General features: G+C 49.3%; 1 protein-coding gene across 1 annotated transcript in view; it reads right to left on the reverse strand.

Moving 5' to 3' along the window:
* The window catches only part of ZBED4 (zinc finger BED-type containing 4), a 36521-nt gene extending 19317 nt beyond the window's left edge, over positions 1 to 17204 (reverse strand). Inside the window, exon 1 of the mRNA XM_030815333.1 lies at positions 17059 to 17204. The gene's annotated coding sequence lies outside the window, so the exon portion shown is untranslated. The remainder of the gene's footprint in view (positions 1 to 17058) is intronic.
* Between the last annotated feature and the right edge of the window lie 274 nt (positions 17205 to 17478).

Consider the following 17478-nt stretch of genomic DNA (forward strand, 5'->3'; position numbering starts at 1 on the left):
TCTGACAAAGGTCTGAAATCCAAAATCTGTAAGAAGCTTAACGAGAAATAAAATAACCCCATTAAAAAGCGAGCAAAGGACATGAACAGATACTTCTCGAAAGGAGACATCAAAGTGGCCAACAGACGTGAAAAAATGCTCGACATCAACAGTCATCAGAGAAGCGCAAATCAAAACCACAACAAGATACCATCTCACACCCGTCACAATAGCTTTTATTAAAAAAAGAAAAAAATAACAGATGCTGGAGAGGCTACAGAGAAAAGGGAAACTCAAGCACTGCTGGCAGGGATGTCAATGAGTTCAGCCATTGTGGAGAGCAGTGTGGAGTTTTCTCAGAGAACTAAAAACAGAGCTACCATCGGACCCAGTGATGCCACTACCAGGTATGTACCCAAAGAAATAAATCATTCTATAAAAAAACCCCACCTACACATGTATGTTCATTACAGCACTATTTACAATAGCAAAGACATGGAATCAACCTACGTGCCTAGCAATGGTGGACTGGATAAGGAAAATGTGGTATATCCACACCGTGGAATATTATACAGCCATAAAAAAGAACAAAATCATGTCCCTTGCAGCAACATGCATGCAGCTGGAGACCATCATCCTAAGTGAATAAACACAGGAACAGAAAACCAGATACCACATGTTCTCACCTATCAGTGGGAGCTACGCATGTGGTACACAGGGACATAAAGATGAGAACCACAGGCGCTGGGACTGTGAGAGCGAGGAGTGAGGGAGGGAGGAAGGGTGGAGGAGACAAGACTGAAAAACAACCTATTGAGTACCATGCTCACGACTGGGCGACAGGATCATCCTTCTCCCAAACTCAGCATCACGTAATATACCATGTCGTGAACCTGCACATGCGCCTGATGAATCTAAAATCAAAGTTGAAATTATTTTTAAAAATAAAGTTTTTTTAAAAAGTGAGTGGAGGACACAGATGAAATGGGAATGGCTGTGAACTGGTAATTCTGAAGCTGGGGATGCGTGCACAGGGTTTATTATGCTACCCTTTCCACTTTTATGTGTATCAGATTATTTCCATGAAAGCTATTTTAAGAAAAAAAACAAAGAGATACACTGCTGACTTTTCAAGACAAACAATGTAAACCAGGAGACGAGGAATGACATCTTCAAAGCTGTGAAAAATGAGAGCCAAACCAGAATTCAGTAAGCAGCACAAATATTCCCTGAGGAATAAACAGGAACTAAAAACACCATCAGACAAACCAAACACAGAACGTGTCTCTAAGTGACGCACATTAAAGTCTACGCAAGAGTGCTCTCCAGGCAGAGATGAAATAACCTGGTCTGGAGGAAGAGTGCTGCCAAAAAGGCCCGAGGGGGATAAGCGCCATGCGGGTACGAGATAGGCAGCCGTGCACTCACTGTTACGGGTGCCTGCCTTTAGGCCCTTCCAGCAGAAGCACTAGAACCCATAAACACACACACCGACACGCATGTGTGTAGGTGAATCAAAGCCACAAGTGCACACTGACACCGCCAACTCTGCCCTGACCCTGAGATCACAAGACTGAGCGTCCCCCTTTCCACAACCGTGATTTTTCTTTTCTTTTTTTCTTTTTCCTTTTTTTTTTTCTTGAGACAGTTTTGCTCTTGTTGCCCAGGCTGAAGTGCAATGGCACGATCTCGGCTCACCCAGCCTCCGCCTCCTGGATTCAAGTGATTCTCCTGCCTCAGCCTCACAAGTAGCTGGGACTACAGGCGTGCACCATCACACCTGGCTAATTTTTTTTTTTTTTTGTATTTTTAGTAGAGACAGGGTTTCTCCATATTGGTCAGGCTGGTCTCAAACTCCCAACCTCAGGTGACCCGCCTGCCTTGGCCTCTGAAAGTGCTGGGATTACAGGTGTGAGCCACTGCGCTCGGCCTGCATCTGTGACGTTTCAATCCACCTCCCACCCTCCCGGCAGATTGCATTTGCTCAACCCTACAACACATGCACGAAGTAGCTGCAGAATTACTAACCCAGGCCACCAAGAAAACAAACCTTCTAGCTGGAGATTACAATTCATTTATAATTTTTATCTTCATACTTGAAGGTTTATAATCACATCGTGTCCAAGAGTTTCTTGGGTCAGTTTTCATTTTTCTTTTTTGTTGGAGGAGACAGTCTCGCTCTGTTGCCCAGGCTGGAGTGCAGTGGCACAATCTTGGCTCACTGCAACCTCTACCTCATGAGCTCAAGTAATCCTCCCACCTCAGCCTCCTCAGTAGCTGGGACGACAGATGTGTGCCACCACCCAGTTAATTTTTTGCATTTTTTGTGGAGATGGGGTTTCACCATGTTGCCCAGGCTGGTCTCGAACTCCTGATCCTGGGTGATCCACCAGCCTCAGCCAGCTTCCTTCCTTAAGTGTAGTTATTTTATTCATTTGAAATATAGTAAACTCATTTGTTTGCTTGTAACACTGCCTATATATTATTTTTTAGTTTCCCCAAATCTCTCAATAAAAGGAAAAGTAGAACAGTAAAACCACAATCCTCTGATGTTATCAACAACAAAAAAAAGAAGACTGACAAGGTATTTCCGTTAACCACCAAATGTAAGTGGAAGGGACAAACCATGAATATGGGTAAGTGGGTCCCTGACTTAATGACGGTTCAACCTACGAATATGCAACTTTACGATGGTGTGAAAGCTATTGGCATTCAGTACAAACTGTACTTTGAATTCTGAATGTTGATCTTTTGCTAGGCTAACAACATACAGTGTGACACTCTTACATGAGATATTCAACACTTTATTACAAAACACGCTTTGTGTCAGGTGATTCTGCCCAACTGTGGGCTAATGTAAGTGTCTGAGCACATTTAAGGGAGGCTAGATTAAGCTATGATGTTCGGCAGATTAGGTGTATTAAATGCATTTTCCACTGAAGATATTTTTAATTGATGATGGGTATATCAGGATGGAAGCCCCCTCGCAGTCAGAATTACAAGGCCTAGATGGTATTAGATCTGTACAGCTGGAAAAGAAAGACGTCACCAAGCGTGTGAGACACCGATAGTCCCCAAGTAGCCAACAGGTATCCCTGGATGGCCCACAGAACCAAGCTGCTGAGGTGGGTGACTTTCTGCACATCTGCAAAGCAGAGGAGGGTCAGGGTCCAAGGTCCGATCTGGGGCAAAACAAAACAGCTGACACTTCTTTCTGGGGTGAAAACTTGCATGAAGAGAAGCTGCTGGGCCTGCCAGGCCACTCAGAACTAGACAGAAAGTCAGCAAGAACAGAGAAGACTTGAGCAACACCGTCAGCCAACTGACCCAGTGGACGCACTGGAGTGCCGTCACCACCGCCCCCACCGCTGCCTGGCACACACGCTTCTTCAGGGGCCCAGGGAACCTCCCACAGTACAGACCACATGCCGGCCCATACCATACGCGTTGGGCATTTCAAAAGGACTGAAACTATACAAGTCCTCTAAACACAATGGAGTTAAATTATAAAGCAAAAGAAAGAAATCTGGGAAATAAGCAATTATTTGAAAACAAAATACAATTCTAAATAACTCGTGGGTGAAAAAGAAACTGTGAGGGAAACTGGGAAGTATTTTCAACTGAATGACAATAAAAATACAACCCACCAAATGTATGAGATGCAGCTAAAGTGGTGGTTAGCGAGAAACTGAAAGCTCTACATACCTGTGTTAGAAAAGATGACCTCCAGTCAATAAAGTACTCACCCGAAAGAAAACACTAGAAAAAACAGCAAACGAAACCCATGCAAGCCAAGGAATGCAGGTGACCTCCTGAAGGCGCAAGAGGTAAGAACGCGCATTTGCCCTGAGAGCCACCGTTCGGCGGCCAGCATCTTGATTTAGTCCAGTGAGACCCATCTCAGATTTCAGACTCCTAATTTCCGTTTGTGTGAAGCCACTTGGTTTGTGGTAATTTGTTAAAGCAGCACTAGAAAACTAATATAACAGGCAACAGAAAAGAATTCTGTCAAATCTCACAGAAGGGTATGAGAAAAAATAAAGAGCAGAAAAACATCACTGCAGATAATGAAATATGCTCACAGAAAAATGTGACCTCAAATTAAATGAAAACGGTAACTTCCTATTACAAAGAAACTAAAGAAATTAAGAAAATGATATAAAGAAACAACATAAATCAGGATAGAAAAATTCTGATGTGATTATAGGTCCCACAAAAACACTAAAAATAAAAGTAAAATATGACTTCGAGAATGAAAACCTAAAAAAGAAGAAACATGAGAACAAACTCCACAGATAACAGCTTAAGATAAATGAAGGGGAAACACAATTTTTTTAAATGAAAAAGAAATGAGGGGATTAAAAAAGACTCAAGAGAAACAGACCAATTTAAAAGACAGGTAAAGAAGATCCAACATATGTACAATCAGAACAGCCACCCCAGAAACAGGAGGGGACAGGGCAAGAGAACAGAATACTAAACACAAACCTTTCCTGAATCAGAAATTGTCAAGCCACACAGTGAAAGGGACTGAGGAAATCCATCCTCAACTAATAACACTAATTTATTTTCTAACAAAATTACTACACTTAAAAGAAACCCTTTGGGCTCTCAGGCAAAGTACAAAGTCACTTGGAAAGAGAAAACTGTCATGATTTTGACAGCAATGCTTTATTCTAGAAGACCACAGAATAACATATTTAAGATATTCAAGGAAAAAAGTGAACTAGCCAGGCCCAGTGGCCCATGTGTATAATCTCAGCATTGGGAGGTAGAGGCGGGAGGGCTGCTTGAAGCTGGAAGTTGAGACCAGCCTGGGCAATATAGTGAGACCCCCAGCTCTACAAAAAATTTAAGGAAAAAAAAAGGCGGGGGGGGGGAAGAAAATGTGAACCAAGGATTTTATACTAAGCCAAACTGACCTTTGAGCACAATGAATGCAGAAAAACTACTATCAAGATGCAGAAGTCAGGAAATCTTGTTCCATGAGTCCTTCCTGAGAGATCTACTGGAGAGCAAACCTCAACCAAAACACAACAGAAACATGAGGACCCAATGTGAGCATTTATTTTTATTTTTGGAGACAGAGTCTCGCGCTGTCACCCAGGCTGGAGTGCAGTGGTATGATCTCTGCTCACTGCACCCTCTGCCTCCCAGGTTTAAGCCACTCTCCTGCCTCAGCCTCCTGAGTAGCTGGGATTACAGGCACCTGCCACCACGCCTGTATTTTAATAGAGATGGGGTTTTTTTTGTTTTTTGTTTTGTATTTTAATAGAGACGGGGTTTCACCATGTTGGCCAGGCTGGTCTCGAACTCCTGAACTCAGGCGATCCGCCCGCCTTGGCACCCAAAGTGCTGGGATTAGAGGCGTGAGCCACCGTGCCCGGCCCCCGTGTGAGCATTTAACACACACAGTCACGTGCTGCACAGCAACACCTCACTCAGCAAAGAGCAGCACACCCCACAGTGGCTGAACCCTGTCTGTTTACTGTGCCTTTTCTGTTTGGACACACAAATACTTACCATGGTGTTACAAATGCCTACAGCCTTCAGTGCAGTAACTGCTGTGCAGAGTTGCAGCCTCGGAGTGACAGGCTATACCATCTGGGTTTGTGTAGGTGCACTCTATGATATTCACACAACAACGTCGCTGAGTAACGCATTTCTCAGAACACACCCCTGCCCTTAGTGAGACCCGGGGCTGCTGTCACTTGCAGAGCTAGGACCAAACAAGGGTTAGGGGGGAGAAACACAGCACAATAGCTGGACTCCGTGGTTTCTGACTTCACGGGGGCGGGGGGGGCTTGCTGAGATAGAACCCCATGGTCAGTCAAGGAGCATCTGAACTTAATCGATGGTTTGACTTGCAATCTTTCAGCTCTACGATGGTTTAATCAGGGCTTTTATTTATTTCTTATTTTTTTTATTTTGGAGACAGGGTCTCACTCTGATGCTCAGGCTGGAGTGCAGTTCGCAATCTCAGCTCACTGTAGCCTCAAACTCCTGGGCCCAAGCAATCCTCCCGCCCCAGCCTCCTGAATAGTTGGAACTACACCTGAGTGTCACCGTGCCTGGCTAATATTTTAAAGCATTTTTTGTAGAGAGGGGGTCTCACTATGTTGCTTAGGGTGGTCTCAAACTCCCAGGCTCAAGTGATCCTCCCACCTCAACCTCCCAAAGTGCTGGGATTATAGGTGGGAGCCACCATGCCCAGGCTCCAATCAGGTATTAAGTGCATTTTCAACTTTGATGGGTTTATCGGACGTGGCTGTTTCCTGAGTTGCAGAGCATCTGTAATACGTAATGGCTGCGTGCTCTGTAGTTGAGAACCTGCATAATGGGAAGACTTAGGCAAAAAATATCTTCACTGTTTTCAGTAATGATATAGGTGGCAGTTGTACTGCCATTGTTATTTTGAGATTGTGATGTTTGTAGCAAGAGATAAAACAGATGAGACATTATGCGATATTCCAATTCTCTCATCTCCACTGTCCTTGAGACCAGCACTCTCAGTGGAAAAAGACGACGGAGACATAAGGTTACAGCACGCCCATGCAAATGCCCTGCCGTCAGAAAGCAGATCACACACTCCAGCAGAGGCCTAGAACCAGCGGCCAACCCAACAGCAGTGAGCACCTGTCACATGCAGACTGTGGTTTTGAAACTTCCAAGCCATTAAAAGAAACCAGAGCTGAAGAAATGGCTTATTTCAGGTCTGGAGCAGGAAAAATACAAGATGAGCGCAGAACATATCAGACAGCCAGAAACCTCTGAGAGAGTTCAGGAATTATGTCAAAAGGATCCAGGAGCCAGCTTGTAAAGGCTGTCACTGTCCAAAGAGGACAGAATTTAACACCCCAAATACGTTTAAATTCATTAGTTCATCAATACCAACATCAAATCCCTAACTGGTCGCCTCTGGAGGCTGATAGGAAAATGATTCATCATTGTGAAAACTGATGAATTTAAAAAAAGAATCAGGCATTTATCTTCAGTTTTCTCCATGAACTATAACACCAGAGAGTGGATAAGAAGAGGTTTATCTTTAATAGTTCATCTACTACATAAAGAAGCAATAACTCAGAACATCACACTTTTTTTTTGAGATGGAGTCTCGCTCTGTCCCCAGGCTGGAGTGCAGTGGTGCGATCTCAGCTCACTGCAACCTCCGCCTCCCGGTTCAAGTGACTCTCCTGCCTCAGCCTCCCGCGCAGCTGGCATTACAGGCACCCGCCACCACGCCCAGCTAATTTTTGTATTTTTAGTAGAGACGTGGTTTCACCATGTTGGCCAAGATGGTCTCAATCTCTTGATCTCGTGATCCGCCCACCTCGGCCTCTCATAAGTGCTGGGATTACAGGCGTGAGCCACCACACCTGGCCTACAAAAAATTTTTTAAAACTTAGCTGAGTGTGGTGATGCACACCTGTGGTCTCAGTTATTAGGGAGGCTGAGGTAGGAAAATCACTTGAGCCCGGGAGCACCACTGCACTCCATCCTGGGCCACAAAGCAAGACCCTGCCTCAAAACCAACCAACCAACCAACCAACCAACCAACCAACCAACCAAACACAATCTGCAGGAAACCAAAGGATAGAGGAACACACCGGGCCTCTCCAGAAGAATGCAGCCAGCAAAATCTAGAGTGTGAGATGCACGAGTCCAACCACCAAGTTACCTCAGAAAATACTTCCACGGGAGGTGGGGTGGATAATGTAACCTGTAGATTCAGACTGAAAGGTCGGCCGGGCGTGGTGGCTCACACCTGTAATCCCAACATTTTGGGAGGCTGAGGCGGGTGGATCACCTAAGGTCAGGAGTTCGAGACCAGCCTGGCTAACAGGGTGAAACCCTGTCTCTACTAAAACTACACAAATTAGCAAGGCATGGTGGTGGGCACCTGTAATCCCAGCTACTCAGGAAACTGAGGCAGGAGAATTGCTTGAACCCAAGAGGCAGAGGCTGCAGTGAGCCGAGATCACGACACTGCACTCCAGCCTGGGTGACAGAGCGAGACTAAGTCTAAAAAAAAAAAAGGAAAAACTTAACTAATATTTAGAGGTACTCAGTTCAGTCAAAACAACAAAGAATAAGGAAGTAGCCACCGTAACAGTAAGATCGAGGCAGCCGCTGCTGGGAGGGGCTGGGGCAGGCACAGGGGCTCTGCAAGCACCTCTTGACCCAAGCACCAGTTACAACTGTGTTCATCTTATCGTGTGACTCATTACGCTAGACGCTGATTTCATTCAGTTTCTGTATCTGTGCCACACTTTAAAATAAAAAGGGTTTAAAAACACATTTATAAAGCTACACTAGGCTGGGCGCAGTGGCTCATGCCCGTAGTCCCAGCTACTTGGAGGCCAAGGTGAGAGGATCGCTTGAGCACAGGAGCTCAAGTCCAGTCCCAGCAAAAAAGCAAGGCCTCCGCTGTACAAAAAATAAGAAAGACAGAAACCACCTTCCAAGCGGCTTTGCGGCAGAAGCGTCGGGGCTGCTGCGTACAGGTTCCACGCACGGGGCCACCCGCCCTTGGGGACTTACTAACAAAATGAGCCACTTGCATTCAATGATCTCAAGTGCTCTCTGTGCTACATCCAACTTAGTAAAGCACATTTTTTTCATTTTTCACATTCAGATTGAAGCAAATTAAATGAAAACCAGTTCAAGATACCCCTTCTCACCCTACCATCCTGGTAAAAATCCAAATGCTTAGTAATGCCCTCCGTTGGTCAGGCCCTCTCCCGCAGTGCTGACAGGGTGCAGGCCTGTGCGGGGGAACCTGGAAGCACTCACCAAAATTACACGTATCCTCCTACCCAGCAACCACACGCTAGGAACAGACCTGAAGACAGTCCTCACCAGACACAAAAAATGCAACACATGGCAACGTCAGTCACAGCGGCATCCCATGGCAAAGGATAAGAGCCCATCAATAGAACCCACACATTCATACATGTGCTGAGCAGAAAAACCAGACATGCAGGGGCCAGCCACAGTGGCTCACGCCTGTAATCCCAGCACTTTGGGAGGCCAAGACAGGTAAATTGTTTGAGCCCAAGAGTTCAAGACCAGCCTGGGTAACATAGTGAGACCTCCATCTCTACAAAAAATTTGAAAAAATCAGCTGGCATGGTGGCATGTGCCTGTAGTCCCAGCTACTCAGGAGGGTGCGGTGGGAAAATCACTTGAGCCCGTGAGGTCGAGGCTGCGGTGAGCCAAGATCAGGCCACTTGCACTCTAGCCTGGGCAACAGAGCCAGACGCTGTCTCAAAACAAACAGGTCAGGTGTGGTGGCTCACACCTGTAATCCTAGCACTTTGGGAGACTGAGGCAGGTAGATCATTTGCGGCCAAGAGTTCAAGGCCAGCCTGGCCAACATGGTGAAACCCCATCTCTACTAAAAACATAAAAATTAGCTGGGCGTGGTGGCGGGTGCCTGTAGTCCCAGCTACTCAGGAGGCTAAGGCACAAGAATCACTTGAATCCAGAGCGAGACTCCATCTCATAACAAACAAACAAGAAAAACCAGACACACACAGTGTCAACAGCCCACGGTAACTTTTGTGAAAGACAGGAGGGGAAATGAGCTGTGGGTGTGTTTTGCTTATTTTTACAGGACGTAGCAGAAGTAAAAAGGGTTGCCGAGGCCGGGCATGGTGGCTCATGCCCATTATCCCAGCACTTTGGGAGGCCAAGGCAGGCGGACTGCCTGAGCTCAGGAGTTCGAGGCCAGCCTGGGCAACACGGTGAAACCCCACTCTACTAAAGTAGAAAAAATTAGCCGGGCGTGGTGGTGGGCGCCTGTGGTCCCAGCTACTCGGGAAGCTGAGGCAGGAGAATTGCTTGAACCCAGAAGGCCGAGGATGCAGTGAGCCAAGATCGAGCCACTGCACTCCAGCCTGGGCAACAGAGCAAGACGCTGTCTCAAAAAAAAAAAAAAAGGTTGCTTAGAAGAGTGGTGGGGATAGGAAAGGTAGCTTTTATGTAGTTCTGACCTTTATAACAGGTAATTATTTTGTACATAAATTTTTTTTTAAATCCTAAATCTAAAAATGATCTGAAACAAATCGGCAACATAACCAGAGAAAAGAATATTTGTCTTCTTTCTTGGGAAAAATAAATAAAATAAAAAATAAAACAAGAGTATTTGTCAAGGAATTTTAAAACACAGCACTTTATTCAACCAAAATGGAAGATAACTAAGGACAAAAAGAACTCAACAAAAACCGGCAAAGTTAACTAAGCAGTGTTCTAAGAGGTGGCAGTATTGTAATTCTACAACCTATTGTATGTACATTTTAGCACAAAACAAGTAATTATGCCAATGATATTAAGATTTTTCAGAATAACATAATTTAAGAATCAAAGAAATTAACTATATATATATTTTGTTTTGTTTTGTTTTGTTTTGTTTTTGATACAGGGTCTCACTCTGTCACCCAGGCAGCAATGCAGTGACATGATTGCAGCTTACCACAGCCTCAACCTCCCAGGCTCAAGTGATCCTCCCACCTCAGCCTCTTGAGTAGCTGGAACTACAGGCACATACCATCATGCCTGGCTGATTTTTGTATGTTTTTGTAAAGATGGGGTTTTGCCATGTTGCCTAGACTGGTCTGGAACTCCTGAGCTCAAAGATGGGGTTTTGCCATGTTGCCTAGACTGGTCTGGAACTCCTGAGCTCAAGTGGTCTCCCCACCTCAGCCTCCCAAAGTGCTGGGATTACAGGTGTGAGCCACCACACCCCGCAAAACTACATAATTTTAATGAAAATTAAAATTAATTTTAACTATAATTCATATTGAGAATACAGACTGAACTCACAATGTTTTACATACATATTTTCTGGCTGTGTCCGTGAAGAGGGCATTAAGCAATAACAGACAAACATGATGACTACATCTATGGCCTGGACCTCGGTGTCCAGATGCCTTTCTGCACTGAAAGGAACCCAGGCGCTCTGGAGAAGCAGCGGACGCAGGCCTGGGAAAGATGTCACCATGAGCCCGGGACGCTGGGCCAGAAAGGATGCGTTCCCAGGACCATGTGCTGAGTGAAAAGGACACAGGGGCCAGCTTGGAAGGGGCTCCCAACTGGTCACATTTATAGCTATCTGAGTATCACAAAACAAAAGGCTTTACTAGATGATGACACGTGAATAAATAAAAGTCCACTAGTCCACCTTGATACTCCAGGAAGACAAAGGAAAAGTACAAACATTTGCCCCACAGAGGTGTCTACTAGATTATCGTCCGCTAAGAATTGGTAATGAAGGGAAAGAACTCAGCATTTTCTAAGAGGTAACAAAGAAGGGAAACACAGATAAAAATAAAGAAAAGAAGAACAACAGCATACGAAAGCCAAGGTGCTGCTGCCCACGGGTTCTGGGGAGACCAGCAAACAGCATGTGGAAGTCTGATGGGAGCAGAGCATCCACAGGCCCCGAGACACCCCCTCATCTAACTCGCCAACTGTGGGGAGCAGGGACACAATTTAAAGGGCCAGTGAGCAAAGTCGCATCCGTCCTCATGGGACAGCCTCCGCCCACAGTGCAGCACACAGCATCACCTGCACCCCAAACGTGCCCCTGTATCAAATCAGGCCTCCCACTGCCAGATCACAGGCGGTGCTCCGGGGGCCCTGGACCGAAGAGAGACATCACAGCCACTGTGGCACGTGGCCCTGGACTCGATTCTGGTTGGGAAAAACAGCTAGTAAAGATGTTGGGGGACAACTTCGGACCGTGGACTGGCTGCTGGATGACGCCAAGGGACACAGTCACGTTTTGTAGACGCCATCGATGACGCGACTGTCATTGACAGTAGAACGTCCTTCTCCCTTTCTTAGGAGAAAGAACACTTACAGAAGTGTCCAGATATCTGCAGTTTCCTTCAAGACAGTTCAGCAAGTGCCAGGTGGCAGCGGGTGGCAGTCACGGTAGCTCCAGCTGGGGGCAAGGGACACAGGAGTGCCAACTCTGTAAGTTACAAACTTTATAATAACCTTCAAACAACAGAAGTGGCCGGGCGTGGTGGCTCACGCTTGTAATCCCAGCACTTTGGGAGGCCGAGGCGGGCGGATCACGAGGTCAGGAGATCGAGACCACGGTGAAACCCCGTCTCTACTAAAAATACAAAAAATTAGCCGGGCGTGGTGGCGGGCGCCTGTAGTCCCAGCTACTTGGAGAGGCTGAGGCAGGAGAATGGCGTGAACCCGGGAGGCGGAGCTTGCAGTGAGCCGAGATTGCGCCACTGCACTCCAGCCTGGGCGACAGAGCGAGACTCTGTCTCAAAAAAAACAAAACAAAACAAAACAAAAACAGAAGTATATTCATTTTCAACTCAGAGCACACACGCTCTCAACAAGCTGTCGAGTATACCCAGGGAGGCAAAGAGCTACGCATCAAGACTGCAAGCCTGGTTCAGATGGGGTCATGGCAGTTTCTCCTCCTGAGGACATAAACTACCATCCGGGCTACACCTGAGTAGCCTTCACCTATTCTGGGGGTGCACAGTAGCATCAACTGCCACAAATTCCAGCAGGAGCCACGGGCTCACAACAGCTGCCCACACAGAAGCCAACATCCAGGTCTGGGCTAAACTGAGAAGTGGGCTGGGCGCAGTGGCTCAGGCCTGTAATCCCAGCCCTTTGGGAGGCCAAGGCGGGTGGATCACCTAAGGTCAGGAGTTTGAGACCAGCCTGGCCAACATGGTGACACCCCATCTCTACTAAAAATACAAAAACTGGCTGGGCGCGGTGGCTCACGCCTATAGTCCTGGCACTTTGGGAGGCCAAGGTGGGTGGACCACGAGATCAGGAGTTCAAGACCAGCCTGACCAACATGGTGAAACCCCATCTCTACTAAAAATTAAAAAAAAAAAATTAACTGGGCATGGTGGCAGACGCCTATTGTAATCCCAGCTACTCAGGAGACTGAGGCAGAAGAATCGCTTTAACCTGGGAGGTGGAGGTTGCAGGGAGCTGAGATTGCACTACTGCACTCCAGCCTGGGTGACAGAACAAGATTCCGTCTCAAAAAACAAACAAAAATTAGCTGAGTGCGGTGGCGGGCGCCTGTAATTCCAGCTACTCAGGGGGCTGAGGCAGGAGAATCACTTGAACCCAGGAGGCAGAGGTTGCAGTGAGCCGAGATTGTTAACACTGCACTCCAGCCGGGGCGACAGAGTGAGAATAAACAAACAAACAAACAAACAAACTGAGAAGGGGAACTCAAAGCTAAAGGTCAAAGACAGTGGCAAGGGGTCTGACTCCAGAAGCCCGGAGTAGAGCTGCTCCGTCAGACGGGCTCAGGAACCCAGGTAAGGCCATCTTGGAAACAGGGCACCCTCCAAAGCAAGCCAGCCACCACGCTAAGGTCAGCTGGTCCGTGTTCCGTCCCTGAAATGTTCCGGGTCACACGACAGGGTCATGTGGATTGTTCTGCTAGGTGGTTTTGTGGGTCCCCCGTATTTAACACCAGCACCCTCGCCGTGTACCCATACCCTGGGGGTCCGGGCAGTCCCACTAGTGACAGGCCTGACATCGCAGCTGTGGCTGAACACCACTGGGGAGTCTCTCACTTACAGGATGTGGAGCATGGCTTCTATGACAGAGTAACCAGAGCTCTCCCAAATGCACATGCTCCCGACCCTGCTCCCTGCAGCAAACAGGTGGAGCAGAGACCACCCGGCCTCGATGAGCAACAGCTTTGGAGGAAGTCAGCCCCTCAGGGTTTGTCTGTGGAGGTGGCAAGGTGGGAAGGGCGTGGTGCCAGGTCCTCCCGACCCTAATCAGGTAGGGGACTGCAGCAGTCACAACCCCACCCCCAGGGCCAGGCCAGCATCAGCTGTTTCTATTGCACACAGACTTTGCTGGGAAAGACCTGGGCCACCGCTGCTGAAAAGCCTTCACCTAGAATGGGAGGTGGGAAGCTGGCCGGGATTCCAGTTCAGCCTTCACCTAGAACGAGAGGTGGGAAACTGGCCGGGATTCCAGTTCAGCCTTCACCTAGAACGAGAGGTGGGAAGCTGGCCGGGATTCCAGCGCGGCCTTCACCTAGAACGAGAGGTGGGAAGCTGGCCGGGATTCCAGCGCGGCCTTCACCTAGAATGAGGGATGGGAAGCTGGCCGGGATTCCAGCGTGGCCTTCACCTAGAATGAGGGATGGGAAGCTGGCCGGGATTCCAGCGTGGCCTTCACCTAGAATGAGGAATGGGAAGCTGGCTGGGATTCCAGCGTGGCCTTCACCTAGAATGAGGGAGGGGAAGCTGGCCGGGATTCCAGTTCAGCCTTCACCTAGAATGAGGAATGGGAAGCTGGCCGGGATTCCAGTTCAGCCTTCACCTAGAATGAGGGATGGGAAGCTGGCTGGGATTCCCGCGCAGCCTTCACCCAGAATGAGAGGTAGGAAGCTGGCCGGCATTCCAGTGCGGGTCATTTAGGCTGCATGTCCCCTGAATCCCCAAACAACCTGGGGGAACTGGGAGGCGGCTTCAGCAGCAGGCCCTTGGGCTGGGCAGGAGGTGCGCACTGGGGTGCTGTGAGGCTGCCTCTGCACCTCATGGACAATGCTCTCCTGGGGCTTCTGCCATCGCCCCCAGACCCTTCAGGCTGGACTCTAACCTCCTCTCCCCATGAGGTCTCCGGAGCACTTTCCTGAGAAACTGGGATTACCCCTGCTCTCACCTGCCGGTGTTTCTCCTTGAAGCACTTACTGAGCCTTTTTCTCTGGTTCGCGCTGCTCCTCACCACCACCGTGTTCCCTAAGGCCAGGGCCTTCTTTGAAAACCACCATGGCCCCAGCAGGCAGAGAGGCAAGCACCTCGGTCTCTCCTGCTCCCCTGCTCCCCTCCACCTCAGAAACGGCAAAGAGCTTACTTTATTCCTAACAATGCCTCCCAGAATTTGAACTACCAAAAGCACATATCCAATGATTACCAAGGAAGGGATCTGAGGTACTGCAGAATGTAGAAAAACCTAGGTGCTAAAAAGTGGGGAGCAGGAGAAGGGCCTGTAAGGCTGGGATGCAGAGAGGGCTGAACCCCTCAAAGGGCTGAAGCCAGAGAACTGCTGGAATCCACAGACACTAAAACAGAAAGCCAAAACCAAAACGCTAAGGGGTGTCACGGGCTAAAGGCACAGTGACTTTCTTACACAGCCAAATGTAAATAAGAGCAATTCCTATAGGTACATCCTCAGGTCCTGAGATTTAAACAGTGAAGGAAACGTTGGTAAGGAAGGGCGAGCTTGGCCTCTACCCCAGGGCTGGGCAGAGCCACGCCCAGCTGTTTCACCTGCTCCCTCCTCTCAAAAGACAACCACCACACCAAAGAGAATCAGACCAGAAGCTAAAGCCAGGCAAAGAAAAAAATACAAAACATATTTAAGGATGGCACTGACCATAGTCACTTCCTGCTCCTCATGCCCCCAGGGTTCCACTCCCCAGGGCTCCTCATCAAGGATCTGAGACACACACACACACACACACACACCTTTCACTAAAGAAGCTGCTTCTCAGCTCCTCTGCACACACACACAGAAGTCAGTCCGCTCCCCTAGTAATTTTTTAGTCTTTCTGCAAGGTGTTATGGGCATACTTTGCACAGCTGAGTTACTCACTGTGTGTGTGTGGGGGGGGAGGAGGTGACCTTAAAGAGCAGAGGTTTTACATCCAAAAACGTCAACCACCTTATTCAGGAATTACCTGGACAAGGGTGTGTGTGGGCAAGACCCTGTAACCACCTGTCAAGTGGACTAAAAGTCCTAGGTTTCTTTCCATATAGATTAACTGTGTCCTCACCTCAAAGACCGGGCCTCTGAAGCTTTTTCAAGATTCACAGAATCTCTCTTAACTTGTGCTAGATCTTTTCTTGAAAAAAAGCCAATCATGACAAACAGATATAATCCGTTTAAGGACTACGGGAAGTGTGCATCCTTGTACGGTTGTCCCATTGGAAACTCTCGGAGTATGGAATCAAACTCCTGTAAACTTTCCTCTTGCAAGATAACTTTGTTTAGTAATTGAAAGTAATTCATAATCAAAATGTGGCTTATCCATAGCACTTAAAAAAAATCCGAACCAAATCCTTCCTAGTCTCAATTTTGTCACCATGAATGACATACACAGAAAAAATAAAAAATATTTGTGTAAAAAGTCGCAGGATGCCTTTGCTTTACCAAACTGGCCTCATTATGAGGTCTGAATGGATTTCTAAAAACTATGTACGTAATCTGATCAGAGTTAACTTCAAAATAAATAACTTCCCTTTTGACCAACACGAGAACACCAACAGAAGCTTCTGACGGCTGAGCTTGGCCGGGACGTGTTTCCATAGAGGTGCCCGGGTCTACCAGGGCCACCCGGAATAGGAAGGCACAGAAGGGAGCCCGAGGGGCTGCGATTCTCTTAGCAACGAAGACGGTGTGGGTCACACAACGGGACAAAAGAAACAAAACTGACTGCGAGCTCATTTGGGTGTAGGAAAACCACTGCAGTCGAAAAACATTTGAAATTATGGTTCGCAAGGCAAGTTATATTTTTATTCATTAAATGTGAACGGTCATCCCCAGAACCACGTACAATAACCTGCCTCGGGGCACGTCGCAAGGACCCGTCTGGGCTGAAACATGAGGCAGGGCCCAGGTGGCCCTTCCTGGAGGTGGGACGGGAATGACACATCCAGAGAAGTCCCAGGGACGGGGCTCGCGGGGTAACTCGACGTGGCCGGGACAGCGCGCTCCCGGCGGACCCGGGCGGCGCCCCGAACCCGAGCCCCGTCCCGTCCGCCCGGAAGCAACGGCGCGGGCACGTGGGCCAGGCCGGGCGCCGACCCCGGGCACTCGGCCGCTCAGTCGGCGCCGCCCCCGCGCCAGCTGTCAGGGCCGGGGTCCGCGCAGGGGCGGGTCCGGGGCGGCGCCGAGCGGGGACCCCGAGGCCACGGAGCCGCGCCCCCGCCCGCCTGGCCCCGGCCCTGGCCCCGGCGCGGCGCAGACAATGGCGCGGCCCGGCCCGGCCCCGGCGCGGTCTGCGGGGGACGGGGCTCGCGGCAGGCGGCGGGGCGGCAGCGCCCGCGCACTCACCTCGGCCCGGCCTCTGGGGCGGCTCCCGGCCGGCTGCGGACGACGGCGGCGCGGGCGGACGCTCCATTCATTACCGCGGCTTTGTCTGCCCCCGCGCCCCTCCCGCGGCCCCGCCGCCCGCCGCCCGCGACGCCGCCGGACGCTGCGCCCCTCCCAGGGCCCCGCGCGGCACGGGGCGGGGCTGGCCGGGGGCGGGGCCGGTCGGGGGGGGGGCGGGGCCTACACGCGCAGGCGCAGTGTCCGCGTACCCGCCCCGCCTCGTCCCTGGCCGGGCGGGAGGACGGAGCGCCGGAGGCACGGCCGCTGGGGCGGGGCCGGGCGGAAGACGCAGGCGCAGTGCGCGCTTCGGCTCCGCCCCCGGGTCCGGGAGGGCAAACTACGCAGGCGCAGTGGGCGCTCAGGCTCGGGCGGGCGACGGGA

Source organism: Nomascus leucogenys, chromosome 7b (assembly GCF_006542625.1).
Source record: "Nomascus leucogenys isolate Asia chromosome 7b, Asia_NLE_v1, whole genome shotgun sequence".
In the NCBI taxonomy this organism is placed as follows: Eukaryota; Metazoa; Chordata; class Mammalia; order Primates; family Hylobatidae; genus Nomascus; species Nomascus leucogenys.